Genomic DNA, 27,677 nt, shown 5'->3' on the forward strand with positions numbered 1-27,677 from the left:
ACGTCGCGTCTTGAAAATAAAGATAGTGTGTGATATAGTACAGCGAGGTTGTAGCATGCTTCCCAAGATAATAACAACGTTCCTAGCAATAAAAAGTGAGTTTAAAAATGTTTTGTAGTTAACTTTAGAACTTTTTTAGAATAATCTCAACATAATAAGAATCAATATGTAAAGGAAAAAAAGAAATACACAACACGTGTAACACAAAATATAGAAAAACTTTGCGTGTTAAATTTCAAAACTTCCTACGCGAAATCTCTCTTTCCTTATCACGAACAACTTAACTTCAACAACTGTTTCTTTTTCCAAGAAATGTGATAAAATATAAATAAAAATTGAACTGATCTTCATTGATTACAACTTTGCAATATGGACCCTTTTTTGTTTAATTCGTTTTACTGTTTTAATGTCCTCCTCCACTTCTGGCCTCGCCAACTTAATAGTCCCAATTTATGCCAACGAAAGCTAACTTTACCCATTCCTTTTTTTTCTTTTCTCTTCACAGTTGTTTAAGCAATAGCGACGACAATAGAAATTATAGTTTAAATAATATAAACCATTGCTTACCAACATACGAGAAAACAATTTCTTTTCTTTGCACAGACCCTACGTACATATATCCACTATTTGCACCACGTCCCAATCATACCAATACAAAATAAAGGGTAGAAAGCCTTCGTATTCTTGTCTCTTCCTTTGTGTTTCAAACGACCCCTTAAAAATGGGCTCATCTCCAACGCTTGCACTGTCTTTGCTAATTTTCTTTCTGTGTAACCTATGTGCAATTCAAGGATCGATCTTCATCCAACCAGTAACTACAGTCGTAATCTTCAACCAAATTGAATATGGCATACCTGTCACCGTTCATTGCAAATCCAAGAACGATGACCTAGGAGTCCATGTCCTTCCACTTGGACAAGGCTACTCGTTCAAGTTCAGACCCAACCTCGTGGGGACGACCCTGTTTTTCTGCAGCTTCACATGGACTGGACAACACCAAATCTACTGGTTCAATGTCTTCGACGACAAAAGGGATGCAGGGAAATGCACCACATGCACATGGATCATTCATGAATATAGCATGTGCTTGCAAGACCCGAAAAACCCTGGCAAAGAAATTTGCTATAACTACGGAGATAAGGAGCCAGGCATTATTGTGTAAACGAAATATTTTGACGTTAGATCTTTTTCATGCAGTTGTTTCCAAGTGCTTAAATTCCATCTCAGTTAACTATAATGAAATGATATAAAAGAAAAGACTATAAGTTCGCTCCTTCGCTCGCACTCTCCCTCTTTTGTGTTCATACGCAGGCAATATCTATTGTATAAGTCGTTCTTTTCATCGTGTTATTCACATGATTAAAGACGCTGAACAAATTAAATCGTCACGTTAATGAATGAATCACTAGTTTTAGTATATCGTCGAACTTCGTCCTCTATATTTAAGGACCCATGTTCGGCCGTTCCCAGAAAAGAATGAGGTGTTTTGGTACTTCTGCCTTATCGTCAACTGCAAACCTCGATCGTCCACATTTGCAGCGATTGGATCGATGTACATTTAAATATGAAAGGACACCAAACTCGAATTTAATCATATATTGATCGTTGCAACTGATTGTACCATTAAACGTGTGCTGCAAAACTCGAGGGTCAGTACATGTAACGATTGAAAACAACATAGATTTAAATATCTGAGGACATGGTACGGAACTTGAATTTCATTATGTAACAATCATGATGGGTGTGTTCGCTTCCTCTTGTACGTTGATCGATAGACATGTAACTGGAGAAGTTTCTTCAGAAATAAGAAAATTCTCGATGTCTGGACTAATGTTGTTAGAAAATCATCGCTAACTTAATGTCAGACCAAACTGTTACTTCACATCTATGTGATCAATGAAAAAAGGCGACGAGTGTTCCAGAGCAGGAGACCACATTGATGGAAACTAGAGTGTACGACCTAAAGATAGTAGCCATGGGATTAAATATTTCAAAAGGGTTTTGCAATGTAACAGTTTAATGAAAGAATGAACCAACTTTGTACATTTCCTGAAAAATATACATTAAATTTTAGACTTTTGTTATCAAATGGGGGCTAATTATGAATCGTTTCAAATCCCTTCATTTCAATGTTCTTTACAAATACAAGCAATTCATAATATCTTAATATATTGTTGATCATAAAAAAAACTCCATTTTAATCAAAACAAATACAATGAGATACCAAATAGCATAGAAATGAATGAAATGGGATTCATTATTCATTAGTTTAATTTGAAGAAATAAAAGACAGGGGAAAAAATCAACAACCTCCTCAAATAAGCCAATATATTAGGGTACACTTGATACAACAAATTACCATTAATCAATAACCAAACGACATAACAAAACAGAAAAGCTCCAATTTTGAAACATGTGATTAATAGAAATGATCAAAAGGGCACGTACAAATAGAAGGCACATTCCATATCTGAAGGGATAAAAGCCCTATGACAGCAGAAGAATTAAAGAACTATTACTCAATTTAATTTGGAAATCTTAAAATACCGGCACATTGGCAAAATTTTATAATCACAATTCTAAATACATTATAAGCATGTGTTGAGAATAACACACCCAAGTTCTAATACCACTTTATGACAATACCAAACTCCCAACTACTTGATATAGTTTTATGCACTAACCAGAGAACACAATCTAAACAATCAGAACGCAACAACCAGATAATCACAAAGAAAGTGATAATAAGCAACACAACGATATATAGTGGTTCAACCGTGTTCTCCTCTTTGAACGCCATTCACTGTTGTGCAGGAACTCTGATGTCAAAGCTCCCTCAAACGCCTCTGTCTCTCCCTCACTCTCTTTCTGTCGTGAACTGTCGGCTGCCCCCTTTTCTTTTTGTCTAATTTAAAAATACCTAAGGTTGAAGATGTAAACAATTACAAATTTGCAACAAAGGCAAATTACCACTCTACCCTTAACTTAAATCTCATTTTACTAACTCTTAAATACTTGTCATTTTCCTACAAATCTCCCTCATGACAAGCTCTTTAAGACACCAAACTGATTCTCCCAACACCCTATCATCCAGATTTAACCTTAAGCTCATATAATAGGTATTTAAACCTATGAGCTGGAAGAACTTTGGTTAACATATCTGACAAATTCTCAACAGTATGAACTTTTACCAGTTCAACATCTTTCTGAGTAATAACATTTCTAATATAATAAAATTTGACATCGAGATGCTTAGACCGTTCATGATGAGATGGATTCTTCGCAAGATGAATAGCACTCTGGCTATCACAATGGATGATAGGAATAAACTCCTGCGATAACAACTCACCAAAAATTATTTTCAACCACACTGCTTCCTTCACAGCTTCACCAAGAGAAATATATTCTGACTCAGTAGTCGACAATGCAACAACTGGTTGTAGGGTAACTTTCCAACGGACAACTTTACTATACAAGCGAAAAATGTGACCTGATAGTGACCTTCTTTTATCAAGATCTGCAACATAGTCTGCATTTGTGAAGCGTTCCAACAATGTTGACTTATCACAATCCCTGCTAAAACACAATGATACACTGGCACTACCTTTCAGATATCGAAATACCCATTTAACAGCATTCAGTGTTCCTTCCCAGGATTTGACATAAACCTACTTATCATGCTCACAGCATAACCCAAGTCAGGCCTAGTACAAATCATCAGGTACATAATAGTTCCAACAACATTACAATATGGAATATTAGACATCTCTAATCTTTCTTATTCAGTAACAGGACATTGAGATGAGGAAAGTTTAAAATGAGATGCTAAGGGTGTAGAAACTGCCTTGCCGCCAGACATATTATACTTTTCAAGCAGTTTAATCATATAACTTTCTTGCGAAACGGTTAACAAACCTTTTTCCCTATCTCTTTTCACATCCATGCCTAGGATCCTTTTTAGCTTACCTAAATCTTTCATTTCAAACTCACTACTTAATTGTTTCTTGAGTTGACAGATTTTAGCATAATCCCTAGACACTAGTATCATATCATCTACATACAATAGTAGATAGATAACATACCTCTCTGAGATAGTTTCCAGTAAACACAAGCATCATATGAGTTCCTATAAAATCCCTGCTTTAGAATGAAAGTATCAAACCTGATATACCACTGTCTTGGAGATTGTTTAAGTCCATAGATGGACTTGTGAAGACGACAAACCATGTCTTCCTTACCCTTCACCTTATAGCCCTTAAGTTGAGCCATGTAAATCACCTCCTCCAGTTCTCCATGAAGAAATGTTGTGGTGACGTCCATCTGTTCAATGAACATATCAAAGTGAACAGCAATAGATAAAATTAATCTAATGGACAAATGCCTCACCATCGGAGAAAAAATCTCATTAAAGTCAACTCCCTCCTTCTGTGTGTAGCCATTTCCTACCAACCTAGCCTTATATCTAGGCTTACTATCACCTCTTGTACTTGACTTGATTTTGTAAATCCACTTTGATTGAATGAGCTTTTGGTTAGGAGACTTTGGAACCAATGACCATGTTTGATTCTTTTATAAAGAGAAGAACTCTGCCACCAAAGCATCTTTCCATTGTTTTTCTTAGAATCAGATACGATTGCCTCTTCAAAAGTAAGAGCCTCTACTTCAATACTATCAGCTGCGCAAGTAAGAGCATAAGCAACTAAGTCAGCGTAATCATACCTTATAGGAGCCTGTCTTTTCCTCTGAACCCTGTCCCGAGTAAGCTGATAGTTCTGTAGGTCATTATTACTTGAGCTTTCTTCACTGTGAACTCCCTCATCAATCAAAATCCTCTCATGTTGAGACTGTATACCATCAGTTTTAGATTGGTGTGTAGCCTCTGTCTGTGAAACTAGTGGTAACTGATCACTAGATACATCTAAGCCAATTGATGGTCGTACTTCTGAATCAACTCTAACCTCTATCTCAACATGATCAATAGTCTTAGACTACGTTTGAGTTTTGGAACATATCTAACATTAGTGAGGACTCTGATCATCCTGTCATGTGTTGCAATTTGGACTGAACCAATTCCCTTTACATCACAATTACCATTATCACCCAGTAAGACTTTTCCCCCATCATTTTTGTGAAAATCAATTAGAAAATCTCGATTAGGAGTCATGTGATATATGCACCCTGAATCCATGATCCAAGCATCCTGAATATCCTTATGAGACACCATCAAGACCTCTACTGAATCATACCCATCAATAACATTTGCTGAACTAGTCTCACCTGTGCCATACTGGCTACTCGATGCTTCCTTGCCCTTATTCAAAGGACAATTTTTCTTAAAGTGTCCTTCTTTATGACATAAGAAACACTTTCTACCTTTTCCCTTTGATTTCGACCTGGAACTCTTCTCTTTGCCTTTCCAGCTCTTTTTCTCACTCCCCCCTTTGGTCATGAGTAACTCTCCATCCTTGCGTTCTTTCTTAATTTTGAGACTTCTAGTCTTTAAGGCATCCAACACTACACTCATGGTCAATGAATCCCGACCATATTTAATAGCTGCCTTAACCTCTCGATATGTTTCAAGTAATGAATTTAAAAGAATCACTGCTTGATTCTCATCTGACATCTTCTCATTGATGTTATTGAGATCAACTATAATCTTCTTAAATTCATTCAAGTTCTCTTTTAAGCCTTTACTTTGGTTCATCTTATATCCAAAAAAACTTCTCCTTTAGATATAATTTATTTGGCAATGACTTTGTCAAGTAAATACTTTCTAGCTTCTTCCACAACTCCCCTTTAGTAGTAGCCTAATCTACAAGCCTAAGCACATCATCTGACAGATACAGAAGGATCGTTGAATAGGCCATTTCATCCATATCCTTTTTCTCACTTTCTGTAATAGTTTCAGGAAGGTTCTCTTCATCTAAGATTTTAGCTACTTTTTGTTGAACTAAAATAGCTCTAATATTTTTTCTCAAAAGAGCAAAATCATCCATGCCGTCAAACTTAGCCACCTCAAAGCGTGTTGCAGTCATCTTTACAGAACTGGTTAAACCAAGAATATGTATACCTCAACCTACCACACAAAAACCCAAATTCTTCTTTGGATCGAATGAAGCTCTGATACCAGTTGTTGAGAATAGCACACCCAAGTTCTAATACCACTTTATGACTATACCATACTCCCAACAACATGATATAGTTTTATGCACTAACCAGAGAACGCAGTCTAAACAATCAGAACGCAACAGCTAGATAATCACAAAGAAAGCGATAATAAGCAACACAACGATATATAGTGGTTCGACCAATTTGGTCTACATCCACTTTGAGAACCAGCTTGGAGGACTTTTATTAAGAGCGAAAATTATGATACAATTACAGAGTTCAACACAATAAGCAATCTATAATTAACCAAGATAAACCTGACTATACCGTAACCAAATGCCAAGAGAGACCGAGAGACCCACGTGAAACTAATGTCGAGACCCAAACTCAACACATCATCAGAGTACCACAAATGTGCGTCGTTCACCGTCCTCTTCTCTTTGAATGTCGTTCAGTCGTGCAGAAACATCGATGTTAAAGCTTCGTCGAACGCCTCTGTCTCTCCCTCACTCTCTTTCTGTTGTGAACTGTCGGCTGCCCCCTTTTCTTTTTGTCTAATTTAAAAAGACCTAAGGTAGAAGATGTAAACAATTACAAAATTTGCCACAAAGGCAAATTACCAATCTACCCTTCACTTAAATCCCATTTTACTAACTCTTAAATACTTTTCATTTTTCTACAGCATGCTTTTAAAGATAAGATACGACAACTTACTTTCGATGATGTCTCTGAATCTACAACTCAATCTCCAATTTTGGACACCACCAGTCGGAGACCTTCCTATGCTATGGGATGAGATTGGTTTGTGGGAACCAATTTGGATGGAAAAAGGTTTAGAGATATTTGAGAGAAAACCTTTTCTTTTTGCAGAGATAAAAAACCTATGTTTTTTCTTAATGAATTTCGTTAAAAAAAACTGTTTTCTTTTAGATATTTATAACTCTCTTTCCTTTTTGAAATTGGAAGAGGAGTAGGAGAGAATCATGAGATTCTATTATCAAATCTACTGATTAATTTTAATCAATTAGTTAATAATTAATTAAATCATATTTAATTAATATTTACGTCAAATCTTATTTGAATAAATATCTCTCCAATATCTTATAGATTTATATTAATATAATTAATTAAATTATATTTAATTAATATTTCATTCAAATCTTATTTGAATGAATATCTCTGCAATATTATTTTATAAATTTAATTAAATAAAACTAAATTATTAATTAATTCTTCAATTAATTAATAGCTAAGTTAAATATCTTATATTTAACTTAAATATAAATTTCTCTCATAATCAATAATTCTAATATGAATCAAATTCACATTAAATTAAGATTTGAACTCATTCAAATATTTTATCTTTCATAAATTAATTTTGAATCATATCCAAAATTAAATTTATATAATAAAGTTTCACAAACTTTATATTATAATGTATCACTCTACATTAAACTAATTCCCAAAGTAAGGTTGAACATTTCAAATTACAACCAATATAAATAAATCTCATTGCCCTTTACGAGCTAGGAAGGGGACCTAATGGACCTACATATCAGAAACTACAATGATTTGAGATTAATTGGCTAAACTCATTAACCACATTAATCAATATTCGTTATCTGTGTGTACACTCCACTAAAGACTTATAGCTGAACTCTTCTCACTATAGATATATTTATGTATCCACGGATATAAACCAATAACACTAAAATAGTCCTTCATGAGTGTTTGTAACACCAGTTGGGTCAATTTACCGTTTTACCCCTGGGTTACCTCTAATCCTTAAATATCAGTGCTCCTCTAATGAACAACCTGTTTATGGTCCTACCAATAAACAAAAACCCCTCTCGTGCCATAGAGAGGGTAGGGCCCTTCGTTCAAGATCTGCAGACACTATTTAAAGGGAATACTTATCTACTTACCCTAAAGTAGGGAATGAGTGAATTCCATCTTGTGTAATTATGTTCCCAGCTCCCTACTCGATCTTGTCCCAAAAATGATAAGCTTATTTAGTCGGCGATCTGGCCATTCTCATCCGTACAAATCAAAGGACAATCCCTCGCGAACATGAGTTCATAACACACTCAGGATTAAGACTAAGTTACCTAGGTCATCTTAGTGAAATAGAAACCTAACTAGTTACCGGAGTTACATCTAGTGGTTGCTATATTGCAGTCCGATCTTATGCAAATTCATTGCATAAGATACCCTCACTCACATGTCAACTACACGAACGCGTTGGATCATTGCGTTTGTATCAAATACAAAGTGAGTCGTATCAATAGTTTTACCAGGATAAGGTACCCAGCCTTATCCCTATACTATAAACCATTTAATCTGATCTTGAACATTGATCCTTGTATGTCTCTAAATATTGTTCAAGACTCATTAAACAGTTTAGGATGTTAGTTTATTGGATTTTGGTTATTAAGACAAAACTAATAATTTAATCAATAACAACTATTACAATAATAACACTTTATTAAGAACGGTCAACGAATTATATTTACAATCTACGAGTTTTAGGACATAAATCCCAACAATTTCCCCTTAAGAATTTTCCAAACAAAACAATTTAGAAACATGGTAGTAATAGAAATGATCAAAAGGATATGTCTAAATTGAAGTCAGAATCCACTTCTCCCAAATATTTTTTTAACATAAGCCACATCAAATCATCACAATTTGTAGCTTTATAGATGTAGAGCTTAGAATAGTCCTGGCCAGATCCTTGTTAGCATAAGCCACATGATTTCTACAATGAAGATGTCAAACTAACCTCGAGTTCATTTGTAATTATGTCGCCATCAACTACATTTATCTTGACAACAGTAAGCTCTCTCTCTTAAAGAAGCAAAATACAATGATTACTTAGTAAATAATTCATGCTAAAATTTATAAAAAGTTATTGAGACTATGTCTCCCTTTTTGCCACTAGGCCAAACCAGAATGGTTTCACCAAGGAAAACAATTGGTGTCAATTTTTGCAAGCCTTTATTTGAATATTTCAATAAAGAGGTATATTTATAAAAGAGCTTATCATGGTCATTTCATTTTGAAACATGAAACTACAAGTTCAATGTTTATTAGTCTCTTCCTCGAGTCATTCATAAAATCTTCTAGTCATTGTTATCCACACAGAATCCATCACAAACCCGAAGTAGTGATGGAACAATATGTTCTACCAAAACCTTTAAAAAATGTGCATTCAACCATGATTAAGCCTTCTCATATGTTTGGTTCATCCTATGGCACCTCAACTAAGTATTTATATGAAAATGGTGATTTGAAGGGGAGGATTATTCTAGGTGACACCAATTCAGACCAAAATGATCAATAAGCAACAACAAGTTGCATAAAAAGGAAAACATCTAGAAGGATTAAGATCTTCGGCCAAATTATTGTGTGAAAAGAGTTTTTGCAAAATACACTATCAAAATAAAGAAATAAATTGTTTCGATAATTTTCTTATGCTTTTCAAATATTGCTAGCTACACATGAACACCATTGCATCAATTTGCACAAATATAATGTTGAACACTCTCAATTTCTTCTTCCAACACTCAATGTAGGGATAGTAAAGAGCTCCAAGGCCTTTGATTTTACCCAATTCACCGAACCTTTTAAGGTCTTTCATATTTTTAAAATTAAATTAATGCCCCCACAGTGCCTCGCAACAATATATTTTGACTATGCTTTGACAAAGAACTACAAAAAATCACTTCTTAATTTTTTTTTTGAGGAACTTAATCGAGAGGACATATGAGAAGAGAGTTGATACATCACACACATATTATATAGAGAAGGAAAAAAGAAAGAATGAAATACTAAAGTACCCATTGAGAAATGGCCTTAGGGAATAGGTGGTGGTGGCGACCATAGGAGTTAGAGTGGGACGAAGGAGCTCTGCTTTGGAAGTGAAAATGCGCCAACACCTTGCGATCAGGCAAAGGGTTTAAGCAGTAAGTCCTCAGAGAAATCTTCTTTTGTACCCTCAATTTCTTCTTCTAGCGCTCAATGTAGGGATATGAATACAAATTTTTTCTTGATATCATATCAAATCCACCAAATTGAAAAATCAGGGCTTTCAGTATTGATGGATCGACCATATATCTATGAAGATAAGCGATTGGTAATACATTCGACCGCCGTGGAACACCTACCGTCGTTCGTCGTGGGTCACCAACAGTCGTTCGAATAGGCGGTACAGGTTGGTGTGGGTCACTGAAGAACTTCTGTATGGTGGACCCTAACTTTTGTGGTCGTCGTAAATTGTATGAGAAATATGGGGTTTTTGTGTGGCTGACCGAAAATAATAGACGGAGAGAAGGGATTTCTTTCATGGAGATGGAGAGAAAGGGGAAGAGAAAATTATAAATATATTTTATTTTAGTTTAATAAATTTTATTAAAATAAAATTATTTAATACTTTTACCTTTTATGATGACAAATAACTGTCACGAAAGGTAGAATCCGAAAACAACATTTTTTTCCACTAAAAACGCGTGTTTTGACATTTCGTGATAGTTTTCTTTTCTCCTTTTTAATTTGAATTGTATCAACTGTCATAGAATGTCATTTTTTTGGTTAGTGTTAGGACCATCGCTAGACTAACGTCGATGGAAGTCGTCGATGTTGAGGGGATGGTGGGGATGTTCCTTTACATACTTGCATATGAAGTGAAAACCCGTGTGATTCATAGGGAATTCATGCGTGTCGGGTGAGACAATTTCGCGTCATTTCAACATGGTCTTGCTTGCACTCATTCACTCTCGCATGATGAGCTCTTAAAAAAACCACAACCAATGAAAACAGTTGTACAGATCCAAAGATGGAAGTGGTTTGTGGTTTGTGTTTCTATCTACAAACTATATACTTCGGCCCATCGAACGTACGATATGGTCATTAATTGAATTTTTTCTTGAACAAATATAAAATTACGTGGAAAATTGTCAAAATTAGCAAAATTTGACCAGACATTTACAAACATATTAGCAAAATTTTCATATTCTATCAATAATAGACATTGATAACCATTGATATTCTTTTATCAGTGACAATAATAAATAGTGATAGAAGTCTATTAGTGACTATCATCGATAAAATCCAAAATTTTGCTATAACTTGTAAATATTTTAATTTATCTTGCTATTTTTAAAAATGCTCAAAATTGTATTATGAATTATACGGAAGAGAGAAGTATAAATTTCAACAATGCAATATAAAGCTAAAAATAAAAGACCTGGTGGTGCACTTGAGACAACTAGACAATTTTTGTGATAGGTTTAATTTGTAGAACTTTTAAAATTATGAACGATCTACGCGGATTAGTTATGAACCCAAATTGAGGACAAAGGTAGTTTAAGAACAACGATATGATAGTTGAATTTTCCATGTTTATACAATTCAATCTCTCTCTCTACTAACTTATTTAAATCACATAATACATCCGATATTCATAGAAAATCTCATAAACTTGAACCATCCCTTCAATTGTTATTTTTTTTAGTCCAATTAATTGTTCATTTTTGTTGAATGGCTTTCCAACATGATGTTGTTTTCTTCACATTCTTCTTCCTCATTGCCATGTCTTCTCCATCCAAAATCATGGCAACTACTAGAGGCATGCTTGATTTAGCACAACCTCCAACGACTCTGGAAGAATCTACCATTCGTAATTTTAGAGAATCTATTGCTGAAGTACCTGAATCATCGTCATCAATTTCCCTTCCTCCAACTTCTGACGAGTTTATTAGTTTTGATCCCAATGGAATGGGTGCAAGGGCACCATTGCCTGCATCATTGTTAGATTGCAAGCCCAAAGGACCAATTGCATGGTCTGCTCCCAATCCCAAACACAACATGTTGGAATCAACTATATGTGCAACCACACACTAAAAAGTATAACACATTATTCATTTATTATAATCTTTTATAATTTTTTTGTCCAATATGCTTGTAACATCTCAAGTGCAAGATTAATTCTTTTGGTATAAAGAAGCGTTAGTACATCTATCAACAAATCTTTTTGTATAGATAAATCTTTTCGTATAGATAAATTTTTTCGTATTAAATATCTATCCAAGCTATGGTGGGGTTGCGTATATCTTTTACTATCTTCTCATATTCAAAAGAACCTAATTTTCATTGTTCACGCGAAATTTCAAGAGAAATTTAAATTGTGGAATTTGAACTTTGTATTTGTATTAATTTCCATAGACTTGGTACAATTTTTAATACATGATCATTTGATGCTTTCTCTTAAGAAAAATAAACATTAAACTTTAGACTTGTTCTTCTTGGATAATCGACATTTGAGCTTGATGATCTTCCTAGATAATCGTTATTTGGACTCGATGGTCTTCTTGGATAGTCCATTGATTTGATCTTTGGTAGAATCGATCTTCGAACTTAATATAATCTTTCTTGGATGATTGGTCTTTAGGCTTGAAGATTTTCATGGATGATTGATCTGAAACTTATTGATCTTCTTCATTCACCGTGTTTTAGGTTAGAGAACCAAACCAAACCAAACCAAATTGTAATACTCAAATTGTGAAATTGGCTAAAGTAATTTCTACCGACATGGACAACATATACGAAGGAAATAAAGTTAAGGCAATTTTCAATAATGAAAAATGTAATACCTATAAATAAAAGCCTAAAAGTTAAGTTATACATGAGGCCTTAGGTACCAAATATAGTGTTCTTCCTAAAAAAAGTATATCACATAAATGCCTACAAGGAATTTAACACCACAAAATAACTTACCAACTCTCCAAGTCTGGAACTATATAATGGGCGTCACTAGAATCTTTGTTTTCTAGCATGTAATGCTTCTCTCTCTGTACGAGTAACTTCTTTAAGACTTATAGCACATATAATAATGACAGTTTCAGAAACACTAATTTGGCCTAATTTTAAAAACATTAATAAAAAGTAGAGGTAAAAAAACGTGTATAGGCTTAAGTTTAAAAAACTTAAAGTCAAAAACCAAATAGATAACAAACCAAATAGAATTCACAACTATAACAAGGCCAAAACAATTGCTTAAATTGATGATTTATCAGAGCTTCCTATAAATCAAGATAAGTTCATTAGCAACATAAAGAGTTTATTTCTTGCTCATAGTGAAAATGTTCATAACTTCTTTTAATCTTCAATCATTAGTAAATCAAGAGTAACCAAATTACAACAATTTAGTAATGAGTTAGATAATAAGCACTTGTGTTCAAGTTTATATATATAGTTTGTTTATGTTATAACTATCATGCAATTACTATACAACTCAATAGTAACCATAAACAAAAGATCAATAGAAAAACCAAAAGTACTCAAGTTCACTTGGGAAATGCATAGACAAACAAAAACACCCTACACATCATCAAAGTTTAAAATCTCACATTTCGTTTTTCATTCTCTTTTTCTCAAAGCTTCAGCCCATAGCCATGAAATCTCGAAATCTCCCTTGGCCTTGATTTCCTAATTCGAACGAACAAAAGTCAATTAAAAATCAACCAAATGCTTCATTGAGGCATTTCATCAAACACATTGGAAGCTACCAAAATGCTTCATCACATAGCCCATCATAAAGAAAAAATGCAGATTCACATTAGAAAAATGATCGTAAACAACAATATTAAATAGGATGGTAGACAAAACAAACACGTATCTCCTATAAAAGAAAAACTATGAGGGATGTTTTCCATAAAAAGAACCATCAATATATCAAATTGTGGGTAAAATGAAAGCATTTGAAGTTAATATACGGTACAAATACAAACAATAGAAATAATGAAACTTTGATAAAAATACCTTAATATTGTGGGTAAAATGTAAGCATTTGAAGAGAAATAAAAAGAAAATTGGAGTGAAAATGAAAACACTAGAAGTTGAATCTGAACGAAGAATGGAGACAGACCATGATGGGCTTGATCTCCAACAAGCTACCGCACAAGGTGGCTGAGATTCATCGGCAAGTTCAGCTGTGAAAGGGGTGTTGGGTGGTGGCATCGGCTAAAGGAGAAAAAGAAGGGGTTTTGGGCGTGTCGTTGACGAAAAGTCGCATCGTTTTCGGCGTGCGTGAGAGAGGAAGAGAGATGGTTAGCGGAAGGGAGAGAAAATCAAGAAGGAGGGGCGACGCGTGGATCTTCCACAAAGAAGAAGAAAAAAAGAAAAAGAAGAGAAGAAGAAGAAGAGGAGGAGAAGAACAGAAGAAGAAGAAGAAGAAGAGAAGAAGAAGAGGAGGAGGAGGTAGAGAAAGGGTTTTGGAGATATTTTATAAGTTTTATTTTAATAAATAAATTATCTAATGTTTTTAGAATTAGGAAAAAATATGGTTTTAATAAATTACTTTTGATTTAAAATGAATTTTATTTTAATAAATTAGATAAATTATTTTTTTGAATCTTTTATGATACCAAATAACGGTCGCGGAAAGTGAAATAAAGAAAATTCCATCTTTTTCCGCCAACAACACAAACTTTTAGCTTTTGTGACGGTTTTTTCCTCTCAATTTGGGATGTATGCAACTCTCATAGTAGGTAGTTTTTCTTGCAGTGTTGACTAGAAATTTACAAACATACAGCAAAATTTTCATGTTCTATCAATAGTAGACATTTTAGATCCAATTTATGCCAACGAAAGCTAACCTTACCCATTTTTTTTCTTCACAGTTGTTTAAGCAATAGCGACGACAATAGAAATTATAGTTTAAATAATATAAACCATTGCTAACCAACATACGAGAAAAGAATTTCTTTTCTTTGCACAGACCCTACGTACATATATCCACTATTTGCACCACGTCCCAATCATACCAATACAAAATAAAGGGTAGAAAGCCTTCGTATTCTTGTCTCTTCCTTTGTGTTTCAAACGACCCCTTAAAAATGGGCTCATCTCCAACGCTTGCACTGTCTTTGCAAATTTTCTTTCTCTGTAACCTATGTGCAATTCAAGGATCGATCTTCATCCAACCAGTAACTACAGTCGTAATCTTCAACCAAATTGAATATGGCATACCTGTCACCGTTCATTGCAAATCCAAGAACGATGACCTAGGAGTCCATGTCCTTCCACTTGGACAAGGCTACTCGTTCAAGTTCAGACCCAACCTCGTGGGACGACCCTGTTTTTCTGCAGCTTCACATGGACTGGACAACACCAAATCTACTGGTTCAATGTCTTCGACGACAAAAGGGATGCAGGGAAATGCACCACATGCACATGGATCATTCATGAATATAGCATGTGCTTGCAAGACCCGAAAAACCCTGGCAAAGAAATTTGCTATAACTACGGAGATAAGGAGCCAGACATTATTATGTAAACGAAATATTTTGACGTTAGATCTTTTTCATGCAGTTGTTTCCAAGTGCTTAAATTCCATCTCAGTTAACTAAAATGAAATGATATAAAAGAAAAGACTATAGGTTCGCTCCTTCGCTCGCACTCTCCCTCTTTTGTCTCCATATGCAGGCAATATCTATTGTATAAGTCGTTCTTTTCATCGTGCTATTCACATGATTAAAGACGCTGAACAAATTAAATCGTCACGTTAATGAATGAATCACTAGTTTTAGTCTATCGTCGAACTCCGTCCTCTATATTTAAGGACCCATGTTCGGCCGTTCCCAGAAAAGAATGAGGTGTTTTGGTACTTATGCCTTATCGTCAACTGCAAACCTCGATCGTCCACATTTGCAGCGATTGGATCGATGTACATTTGAATATGAAAGGACACCAAACTCGAATTTAATCATATATTGATCGTTGCAACTGATTGTACGATTAAACGTGTGCTGCAAAACTCGAGGGTCAGTACATGTAACGATTGAAAACAACATAGATTTAAATATCTGAGGACATGGTACAGAACTTGAATTTCATTATGTAACAATCATGATGGGTGTGTTCGCTTCCTCTTGTACGTTGATCGATAGACATGTAACTGGAGAAGTTTCTTCAGAAATAAGAAAATTCTTCGATGCCTGGACTAATGTTGTTAGAAAATCATCGCTAACTTAATGTCAGACCAAACTGTTACTTCACATCTATGTGATCAATGAAAAAAGGCGACGAGTGTTCCAGAGCAGGAGACCACATTGATGAAAACTAGAGTGTACGAACTAAAGATAGTAGCCATGGGATTAAATATTTCAAAAGGGTTTTGCAATGTAACAGTTTAATGAAAGAATGAACCAACTGTGTACATTTCCTGAAATGTAAGAGACCAAAGACTGGCACGTTGTGAGACCTTGGGTTCCGGGAGCGTCCACAGAATTTCAAATAGATTCCATATAGGATGGGTGTAACACATTTCACACTCGGTTTGTTTTACAACGTTTGCGTGTTGAAAATAAAGATAGTGTGTGATATAGTACAGCGAGGTTGTAGCATGCTTCCCAAGATAATAACAACGTTCCTAGCAATAAAAAGTGAGTTTAAAAATGTTTTGTAGTTAACTTTAGAACTTTTTAGAATAATCTCAACATAATAAGAATCAATATGTAAAGGAAAAAAGAAATACACAACACGTGTAACACAAAATATAGAAAAACTTTGCGTGTTAAATTTCAAAACTTCCTACGCGAAATCTCTCTTTCCTTATCACGAACAACTTAACTAACTTCAACAACAGTTTCTTTTCCAAGAAATGTGATAAAATATAAATAAAAATTGAACTCTTCATTGATTACAACTTTGCAATATGGACCCTTTTTTGTTTAATTCGTTTTACTGTTTTAATGTCCTCCTCCACTTCTGGCCTCACCAACTTAATAGTCCCAATTTATGCCAACGAAAGCTAACTTTACCCATTTCTTTTTTTCTTTTCTCTTCACAGTTGTTTAAGCAATAGCGACGACAATAGAAATTATAGTTTAAATAATATAAACCATTGCTTACCAACATACGAGAAAACAATTTCTTTTCTTTGCACAGACCCTACGTACATATATCCACTATTTGCACCACGTCCCAATCATACCAATACAAAATAAAGGGTAGAAAGCCTTCGTATTCTTGTCTCTTCCTTTGTGTTTCAAACGACCCCTTAAAAATGGGCTCATCTCCAACGCTTGCACTGTCTTTGCTAATTTTCTTTCTATGTAACCTATGTGCAATTCAAGGATCGATCTTCATCCAACCAGTAACTACAGTCGTAATCTTCAACCAAATTGAATATGGCATACCTGTCACCGTTCACTGCAAATCCAAGAACGATGACCTAGGAGTCCATGTCCTTCCACTTGGACAAGGCTACTCGTTCAAGTTCAGACCCAACCTCGTGGGGACGACCCTGTTTTTCTGCAGCTTCACATGGACTGGACAACACCAAATCTACTGGTTCAATGTCTTCGACGACAAAAGGGATGCAGGGAAATGCACCACATGCACATGGATCATTCATGAATATAGCATGTGCTTGCAAGACCCGAAAAACCCTGGCAAAGAAATTTGCTATAACTACGGAGATAAGGAGCCAAGCATTATTATGTAAATGAAATATTTTGACGTTAGATCTTTTTCATGCAGTTGTTTCCAAGTGCTTAAATTCCATCTCAGTTAACTATAATGAAATGATATAAAAGAAAAAGACTATAAGTTCGCTCCTTCGCTCGCACTCTCCCTCTTTTGTGTCCATACGCAGGCAATATCTATTGTATAAGTCGTTCTTTTCATCGTGCTATTCACATGATTAAAGACCCTGAACAAATTAAATCGTCACGTTAATGAATGAATCACTAGTTTTGGTCTATCGTCGAACTCCGTCCTCTATATTTAAGGACCCATGTTCGGCCGTTCCCAGAAAAGAATGAGGTGTTTTGGTACTTCTGCCTTATCGTCAACTGCAAACCTCGATCGTCCACATTTGCAGCGATTGGATCGATGTACATTTAAATATGAAAGGACACCAAACTCGAATTTAATCATATATTGATCGTTGCAACTGATTGTACGATTAAACGTGTGCTGCAAAACTCGAGGGTCAGTACATGTAACGATTGAAAACAACATAGATTTAAATATCTGAGGACATGGTACAGAACTTGAATTTCATTATGTAACAATCATGATGGGTGTGTTCGCTTCCTCTTGTACGTTGATCGATAGACATGTAACTGGAGAAGTTTCTTCAGAAATAAGAAAATTCTTCGATGCCTGGACTAATGTTGTTAGAAAATCATCGCTAACTTAATGTCAGACCAAACTGTTACTTCACATCTATGTGATCAATGAAAAAAGGCGACGAGTGTTCCAGAGCAGGAGACCACATTGATGAAAACTAGAGTGTACGAACTAAAGATAGTAGCCATGGGATTAAATATTTCAAAAGGGTTTTGCAATGTAACAGTTTAATGAAAGAATGAACCAACTGTGTACATTTCCTGAAATGTAAGAGACCAAAGACTGGCACGTTGTGAGACCTTGGGTTCCGGGAGCGTCCACAGAATTTCAAATAGATTCCATATAGGATGGGTGTAACACATTTCACACTCGGTTTGTTTTACAACGTTTGCGTGTTGAAAATAAAGATAGTGTGTGATATAGTACAGCGAGGTTGTAGCATGCTTCCCAAGATAATAACAACGTTCCTAGCAATAAAAAGTGAGTTTAAAAATGTTTTGTAGTTAACTTTAGAACTTTTTAGAATAATCTCAACATAATAAGAATCAATATGTAAAGGAAAAAAGAAATACACAACACGTGTAACACAAAATATAGAAAAACTTTGCGTGTTAAATTTCAAAACTACCTACGCGAAATCTCTCTTTCCTTATCACGAACAACTTAACTTCAACAACGGTTTCTTTTCCAAGAAATGTGATAAAATATAAATAAAAATTGAACTCTTCATTGATTACAACTTTGCAATATGGACCCTTTTTTGTTTAATTCGTTTTACTGTTTTAATGTCCTCCTCCACTTCTGGCCTCGCCAACTTAATAGTCCCAATTTATGCCAACGAAAGCTAACTTTACCCATTTCTTTTTTTCTTTTTCTTCACAGTTGTTTAAGCAATAGCGACGACAATAGAAATTATAGTTTAAATAATATAAACCATTGCTTACCAACATACGAGAAAACAATTTCTTTTCTTTGCACAGACCCTACGTACATATATCCACTATTTGCACCACGTCCCAATCATACCAATACAAAATAAAGGGTAGAAAGCCTTCGTATTCTTGTCTCTTCCTTTGTGTTTCAAACGACCCCTTAAAAATGGGCTCATCTCCAACGCTTGCACTGTCTTTGCTAATTTTCTTTCTGTGTAACCTATGTGCAATTCAAGGATCGATCTTCATCCAACCAGTAACTACAGTCGTAATCTTCAACCAAATTGAATATGGCATACCTGTCACCGTTCACTGCAAATCCAAGAACGATGACCTAGGAGTCCATGTCCTTCCACTTGGACAAGGCTACTCGTTCAAGTTCAGACCCAACCTCGTGGGGACGACCCTGTTTTTCTGCAGCTTCACATGGACTGGACAACACCAAATCTACTGGTTCAATGTCTTCGACGACAAAAGGGATGCAGGGAAATGCACCACATGCACATGGATCATTCATGAATATAGCATGTGCTTGCAAGACCCGAAAAACCCTGGCAAAGAAATTTGCTATAACTACGGAGATAAGGAGCCAGGCATTATTATGTAAATGAAATATTTTGACGTTAGATCTTTTTCATGCAGTTGTTTCCAAGTGCTTAAATTCCATCTCAGTTAACTATAATGAAATGATATAAAAGAAAAGACTATAAGTTCGCTCCTTCGCTCGCACTCTCCCTCTTTTGTGTCCATACGCAGGCAATATCTATTGTATAAGTCGTTCTTTTCATCGTGCTATTCACATGATTAAAGACGCCTGAACAAATTAAATCGTCACGTTAATGAATGAATCACTAGTTTTGGTCTATCGTCGAACTCCGTCCTCTATATTTAAGGACCCATGTTCGGCCGTTCCCAGAAAAGAATGAGGTGTTTTGGTACTTCTGCCTTATCGTCAACTGCAAACCTCGATCGTCCACATTTGCAGCGATTGGATCGATGTACATTTAAATATGAAAGGACACCAAACTCGAATTTAATCATATATTGATCGTTGCAACTGATTGTACGATTAAACGTGTGCTGCAAAACTCGAGGGTCAGTACATGTAACGATTGAAAACAACATAGATTTAAATATCTGAGGACATGGTACAGAACTTGAATTTCATTATGTAACAATCATGATGGGTGTGTTCGCTTCCTCTTGTACGTTGATCGATAGACATGTAACTGGAGAAGTTTCTTCAGAAATAAGAAAATTTTCGATGCCTGGACTAATGTTGTTAGAAAATCATCGCTAACTTAATGTCAGACCAAACTGTTACTTCACATCTATGTGATCAATGAAAAAAGGCGACGAGTGTTCCAGAGCAGGAGACCACATTGATGAAAACTAGAGTGTACGAACTAAAGATAGTAGCCATGGGATTAAATATTTCAAAAGGGTTTTGCAATGTAACAGTTTAATGAAAGAATGAACCAACTGTGTACATTTCCTGAAATGTAAGAGACCAAAGACTGGCACGTTGTGAGACCTTGGGTTCCGGGAGCGTCCACAGAATTTCAAATAGATTCCATATAGGATGGGTGTAACAGCATTTCGCACTCGGTTTGTTTTACAACGTTTGCGTCTTGAAAATAAAGATAGTGTGTGATATAGTACAGCGAGGTTGTAGCATGCTTCCCAAGATAATAACAACGTTCCTAGCAATAAAAAGTGAGTTTAAAAATGTTTTGTAGTTAACTTTAGAACTTTTTTAGAATAATCTCAACATAATAAGAATCAATATGTAAAGGAAAAAAGAAATACACAACACGTGTAACACAAAATATAGAAAAACTTTGCGTGTTAAATTTCAAAACTTCCTACGCGAAATCTCTCTTTCCTTATCACGAACAACTTAACTTCAACAACAGTTTCTTTTTCCAAGAAATGTGATAAAATATAAATAAAAATTGAACTCTTCATTGATTACAACTTTGCAATATGGACCCTTTTTTGTTTAATTCGTTTTACTGTTTTAATGTCCTCCTCCACTTCTGGCCTCGCCAACTTAATAGTCCCAATTTATGCCAACGAAAGCTAACTTTACCCATTTCTTTTTTTCTTTTTCTTCACAGTTGTTTAAGCAATAGCGACGACAATAGAAATTATAGTTTAAATAATATAAACCATTGCTTACCAACATACGAGAAAACAATTTCTTTTCTTTGCACAGACCCTACGTACATATATCCACTATTTGCACCACGTCCCAATCATACCAATACAAAATAAAGGGTAGAAAGCCTTCGTATTCTTGTCTCTTCCTTTGTGTTTCAAACGACCCCTTAAAAATGGGCTCATCTCCAACGCTTGCACTGTCTTTGCTAATTTTCTTTCTGTGTAACCTATGTGCAATTCAAGGATCGATCTTCATCCAACCAGTAACTACAGTCGTAATCTTCAACCAAATTGAATATGGCATACCTGTCACCGTTCACTGCAAATCCAAGAACGATGACCTAGGAGTCCATGTCCTTCCACTTGGACAAGGCTACTCGTTCAAGTTCAGACCCAACCTCGTGGGGACGACCCTGTTTTTCTGCAGCTTCACATGGACTGGACAACACCAAATCTACTGGTTCAATGTCTTCGACGACAAAAGGGATGCAGGGAAATGCACCACATGCACATGGATCATTCATGAATATAGCATGTGCTTGCAAGACCCGAAAAACCCTGGCAAAGAAATTTGCTATAACTACGGAGATAAGGAGCCAGGCATTATTATGTAAATGAAATATTTTGACGTTAGATCTTTTTCATGCAGTTGTTTCCAAGTGCTTAAATTCCATCTCAGTTAACTATAATGAAATGATATAAAAGAAAAGACTATAAGTTCGCTCCTTCGCTCGCACTCTCCCTCTTTTGTGTCCATACGCAGGCAATATCTATTGTATAAGTCGTTCTTTTCATCGTGCTATTCACATGATTAAAGACCCTGAACAAATTAAATCGTCACGTTAATAATGAATCACTAGTTTTGGTCTATCGTCGAACTCCGTCCTCTATATTTAAGGACCCATGTTCGGCCGTTCCCAGAAAAGAATGAGGTGTTTTGGTACTTCTGCCTTATCGTCAACTGCAAACCTCGATCGTCCACATTTGCAGCGATTGGATCGATGTACATTTAAATATGAAAGGACACCAAACTCGAATTTAATCATATATTGATCGTTGCAACTGATTGTACCATTAAACGTGTGCTGCAAAACTCGAGGGTCAGTACATGTAACGATTGAAAACAACATAGATTTAAATATCTGAGGACATGGTACAGAACTTGAATTTCATTATGTAACAATCATGATGGGTGTGTTCGCTTCCTCTTGTACGTTGATCGATAAACATGTAACTGGAGAAGTTTCTTCAGAAATAAGAAAATTCTCGATGTCTGGACTAATGTTGTTAGAAAATCATCGCTAAACTTAATGTCAGACCAAACTGTTACTTCACATCTATGTGATCAATGAAAAAAGGCGACGAGTGTTCCAGAGCAGGAGACCACATTGATGGAAACTAGAGTGTACGAACCTAAAGATAGTAGCCATGGGATTAAATATTTCAAAAGGGTTTTGCAATGTAACAGTTTAATGAAAGAATGAACCAACTGTGTACATTTCCTGAAAAATATACATTAAATTTTAGACTTTTGTTATCAAATGGGGGCTAATTATGAATCGTTTCAAATCCCTTCATTTCAATGTTCTTTACAAATACAAGCAATTCATAATATCTTAATATATTGTTGATCATAAAAAAAACTCCATTTTAATCAAAACAAATACAATGAGATACCAAATAGCATAGAAATGAATGAAATGGGATTCATTATTCATTAGTTTAATTTGAAGAAATAAAAGACAGGGGAAAAAATCAACAACCTCCTCAAATAAGCCAATATATTAGGGTACACTTGATACAACAAATTACCATTAATCAATAACCAAACGACATAACAAAACAGAAAAGCTCCAATTTTGAAACATGTGATTAATAGAAATGATCAAAAGGGCACGTACAAATAGAAGGCACATTCCATATCTGAAGGGATAAAAGCCCTATGACAGCAGAAGAATTAAAGAACTATTACTCAATTTAATTTGGAAATCTTAAAATACCGGCACATTGGCAAAATTTTATAATCACAATTCTAAATACATTATAAGCATGTGTTGAGAATAACACACCCAAGTTCTAATACCACTTTATGACAATACCAAACTCCCAACTACTTGATATAGTTTTATGCACTAACCAGAGAACACAATCTAAACAATCAGAACGCAACAACCAGATAATCACAAAGAAAGTGATAATAAGCAACACAACGATATATAGTGGTTCAACCGTGTTCTCCTCTTCGAACGCCATTCACTGTTGTGCAGGAACTCTGATGTCAAAGCTCCCTCAAACGCCTCTGTCTCTCCCTCACTCTCTTTCTGTCGTGAACTGTCGGCTGCCCCTTTTTCTTTTTGTCTAATTTAAAATTACCTAAGGTAGAAGATGTAAACAATTACAAATTTGCAACAAAGGCAAATTACCACTTCTACCCTTAACTTAAATCTCATTTTACTAACTCTTAAATACTTGTCATTTTTCCTACAAATCTCCCTCATGACAAGCTCTTTAAGACACCAAACTGATTCTCCCCAACACCCTATCATCCAGATTTAACCTTAAGCTCATATAATAGGTATTTAAACCTATGAGCTGGAAGAACTTTGGTTAACATATCTGACAAATTCTCAACAGTATGAACTTTTACCAGTTCAACATCTTTCTGAGTAATAACATTTCTAATATAATAAAATTTGACATCGAGATGCTTAGACCGTTCATGATGAGATGGATTCTTCGCAAGATGAATAGCACTCTGGCTATCACAATGGATGATAGGAATAAACTCCTGCGATAACAACTCACCAAAAATTATTTTCAACCACACTGCTTCCTTCACAGCTTCACCAAGAGAAATATATTCTGACTCAGTAGTCGACAATGCAACAACTGGTTGTAGGGTAACTTTCCAACGGACAACTTTACTATACAAGCGAAAAATGTGACCTGATAGTGACCTTCTTTTTATCAAGATCTGCCAACATAGTCTGCATTTGTGAAGCGTATCCAACAATGTTGACTTATCACAATCCCTGCTAAAACACAAATGATACACTGGCACTACCTTTCAGATATCGAAATACCCATTTAACAGCATTCAGTGTTCCTTCCCAGGATTTGACATAAACATACTTATCATGCTCACAGCATAACCCAAGTCAGGCCTAGTACAAATCATCAGGTACATAATAGTTCCAACAACATTACAATATGGAATATTAGACATCTCTAATCTCTTTCTTATTCAGTAACAGGACATTGAGATGAGGAAAGTTTAAAATGAGATGCTAAGGGTGTAACTGAAACCTGCCTTGCCGCCAGACATATTATACTTTTCAAGCAGTTTAATCATATAACTTTCTTGCGAAACGGTTAACAAACCTTTTTCCCTATCTCTTTTCACATCCATGCCTAGGATCCTTTTTAGCTTACCTAAATCTTTCATTTCAAACTCACTACTTAATTGTTTCTTGAGTTGACAGATTTTAGCATAAATCCCTAGACACTAGTATCATATCATCTACATACAATAGTAGATAGATAACATACCTCTCTGAGATAGTTTCCAGTAAACACAAGCATCATATGAGTTCCTATAAAATCCCTGCTTTAGAATGAAAGTATCAAACCTGATATACCACTGTCTTGGAGATTGTTTAAGTCCATAGATGGACTTGTGAAGACGACAAACCATGTCTTCCTTACCCTTCACCTTATAGCCCTTAAGTTGAGCCATGTAAATCACCTCCTCCAGTTCTCCATGAAGAAATGTTGTGGTGACGTCCATCTGTTCAATGAACATATCAAAGTGAACAGCAATAGATAAAATTAATCTAATGGACAAATGCCTCACCATCGGAGAAAAAATCTCATTAAAGTCAACTCCCTCCTTCTGTGTGTAGCCATTTCCTACCAACCTAGCCTTATATCTAGGCTTACTATCACCTCTTGTACTTGACTTGATTTTGTAAATCCACTTTGATTGAATGAGCTTTTGGTTAGGAGACTTTGGAACCAATGACCATGTTTGATTCTTTTATAAAGAGAAGAACTCTGCCACCAAAGCATCTTTCCATTGTTTCTTAGAATCAGATACGATTGCCTCTTCAAAAGTAAGAGCCTCTACTTCAATACTATCAGCTGCGCAAGTAAGAGCATAAGCAACTAAGTCAGCGTAATCATACCTTATAGGAGCCTGTCTTTTCCTCTGAACCCTGTCCGAGTAAGCTGATAGTTCTGTAGGTCATTATTACTTGAGCTTTCTTCACTGTGAACTCCCTCATCAATCAAAATCCTCTCATGTTGAGACTGTATACCATCAGTTTTAGATTGGTGTGTAGCCTCTGTCTGTGAAACTAGTGGTAACTGATCACTAGATACATCTAAGCCAATTGATGGTCGTACTTCTGAATCAACTCTAACCTCTATCTCAACATGATCAATAGTCTTAGACTACGTTTGAGTTTTGGAACATATCTAACATTAGTGAGGACTCTGATCATCCTGTCATGTGTTGCAATTTGGACTGAACCAATTCCCTTTACATCACAATTACCATTATCACCCAGTAAGACTTTTCCCCCATCATTTTTGTGAAAATCAATTAGAAAATCTCGATTAGGAGTCATGTGATATATGCACCCTGAATCCATGATCCAAGCATCCTGAATATCCTTATGAGACACCATCAAGACCTCTACTGAATCATACCATCAATAACATTTGCTGAACTAGTCTCACCTGTGCCATACTGGCTACTCGATGCTTCCTTGCCCTTATTCAAAGGACAATTTTTCTTAAAGTGTCCTTCTTTATGACATAAGAAACACTTTCTACCTTTTCCCTTTGATTTCGACCTGGAACTCTTCTCTTTGCCTTTCCAGCTCTTTTTCTCACTCCCCCCTTTGGTCATGAGTAACTCTCCATCCTTGCGTTCTTTCTTAATTTTGAGACTTCTAGTCTTTAAGGCATCCAACACTACACTCATGGTCAATGAATCCCGACCATATTTAATAGCTGCCTTAACCTCTCGATATGTTTCAAGTAATGAATTTAAAAGAATCACTGCTTGATTCTCATCTGACATCTTCTCATTGATGTTATTGAGATCAACTATAATCTTCTTAAATTCATTCAAGTTCTCTTTTAAGCCTTTACTTTGGTTCATCTTATATCCAAAAAAACTTCTCCTTTAGATATAATTTATTTGGCAATGACTTTGTCAAGTAAATACTTTCTAGCTTCTTCCACAACTCCCCTTTAGTAGTAGCCTAATCTACAAGCCTAAGCACATCATCTGACAGATACAGAAGGATCGTTGAATAGGCCATTTCATCCATATCCTTTTTCTCACTTTCTGTAATAGTTTCAGGAAGGTTCTCTTCATCTAAGATTTTAGCTACTTTTTGTTGAACTAAAATAGCTCTAATATTTTTTCTCAAAAGAGCAAAATCATCCATGCCGTCAAACTTAGCCACCTCAAAGCGTGTTGCAGTCATCTTTACAGAACTGGTTAAACCAAGAATATGTATACCTCAACCTACCACACAAAACCCAAATTCTTCTTTGGATCGAATGAAGCTCTGATACCAGTTGTTGAGAATAGCACACTCAAGTTCTAATACCACTTTATGACTATACCATACTCCCAACAACATGATATAGTTTTATGCACTAACCAGAGAACGCAGTCTAAACAATCAGAACGCAACAGCTAGATAATCACAAAGAAAGCGATAATAAGCAACACAACGATATATAGTGGTTCGACCAATTTGGTCTACATCCACTTTGAGAACCAGCTTGGAGGACTTTTATTAAGAGCGAAAATTATGATACAATTACAGAGTTCAACACAATAAGCAATCTATAATTAACCAAGATAAACCTGACTATACCGTAAACCAAATGCCAAGAGAGACCGAGAGACCCACGTGAAACTAATGTCGAGACCCAAACTCAACACATCATCAGAGTACCACAAATGTGCGTCGTTCACCGTCCTCTTCTCTTTGAATGTCGTTCAGTCGTGCAGAAACATCGATGTTAAAGCTTCGTCGAACGCCTCTGTCTCTCCCTCACTCTCTTTCTGTTGTGAACTGTCGGCTGCCCCCTTTTCTTTTTGTCTAATTTAAAAAGACCTAAGGTAGAAGATGTAAACAATTACAAATTTGCCACAAAGGCAAATTACCAATCTACCCTTCACTTAAATCCCATTTTACTAACTCTTAAATACTTTTCATTTTTCTACAGCATGCTTTTAAAGATAAGATACGACAACTTACTTTCGATGATGTCTCTGAATCTACAACTCAATCTCCAATTTTGGACACCACCAGT

The 27,677-nt window shown here is 35.5% G+C and overlaps 1 long non-coding RNA gene across 1 annotated transcript; it reads right to left on the reverse strand.

The window, feature by feature from the left end:
- Positions 1 to 318: 318 nt before the first annotated feature.
- Positions 319 to 27,523, reverse strand: LOC116403307. The gene is made up of 3 exons (XR_004215993.1): positions 27,236 to 27,523; positions 12,883 to 13,593; positions 319 to 775 (listed from the first exon to the last, which is right to left on the reverse strand). It is a non-coding gene; the product is annotated as an uncharacterized LOC116403307 (long non-coding RNA).
- Between the last annotated feature and the right edge of the window lie 154 nt (positions 27,524 to 27,677).

This window comes from Cucumis sativus, chromosome 4 (assembly GCF_000004075.3).
Source record: "Cucumis sativus cultivar 9930 chromosome 4, Cucumber_9930_V3, whole genome shotgun sequence".
NCBI lineage: Eukaryota > Viridiplantae > Streptophyta > Magnoliopsida > Cucurbitales > Cucurbitaceae > Cucumis > Cucumis sativus.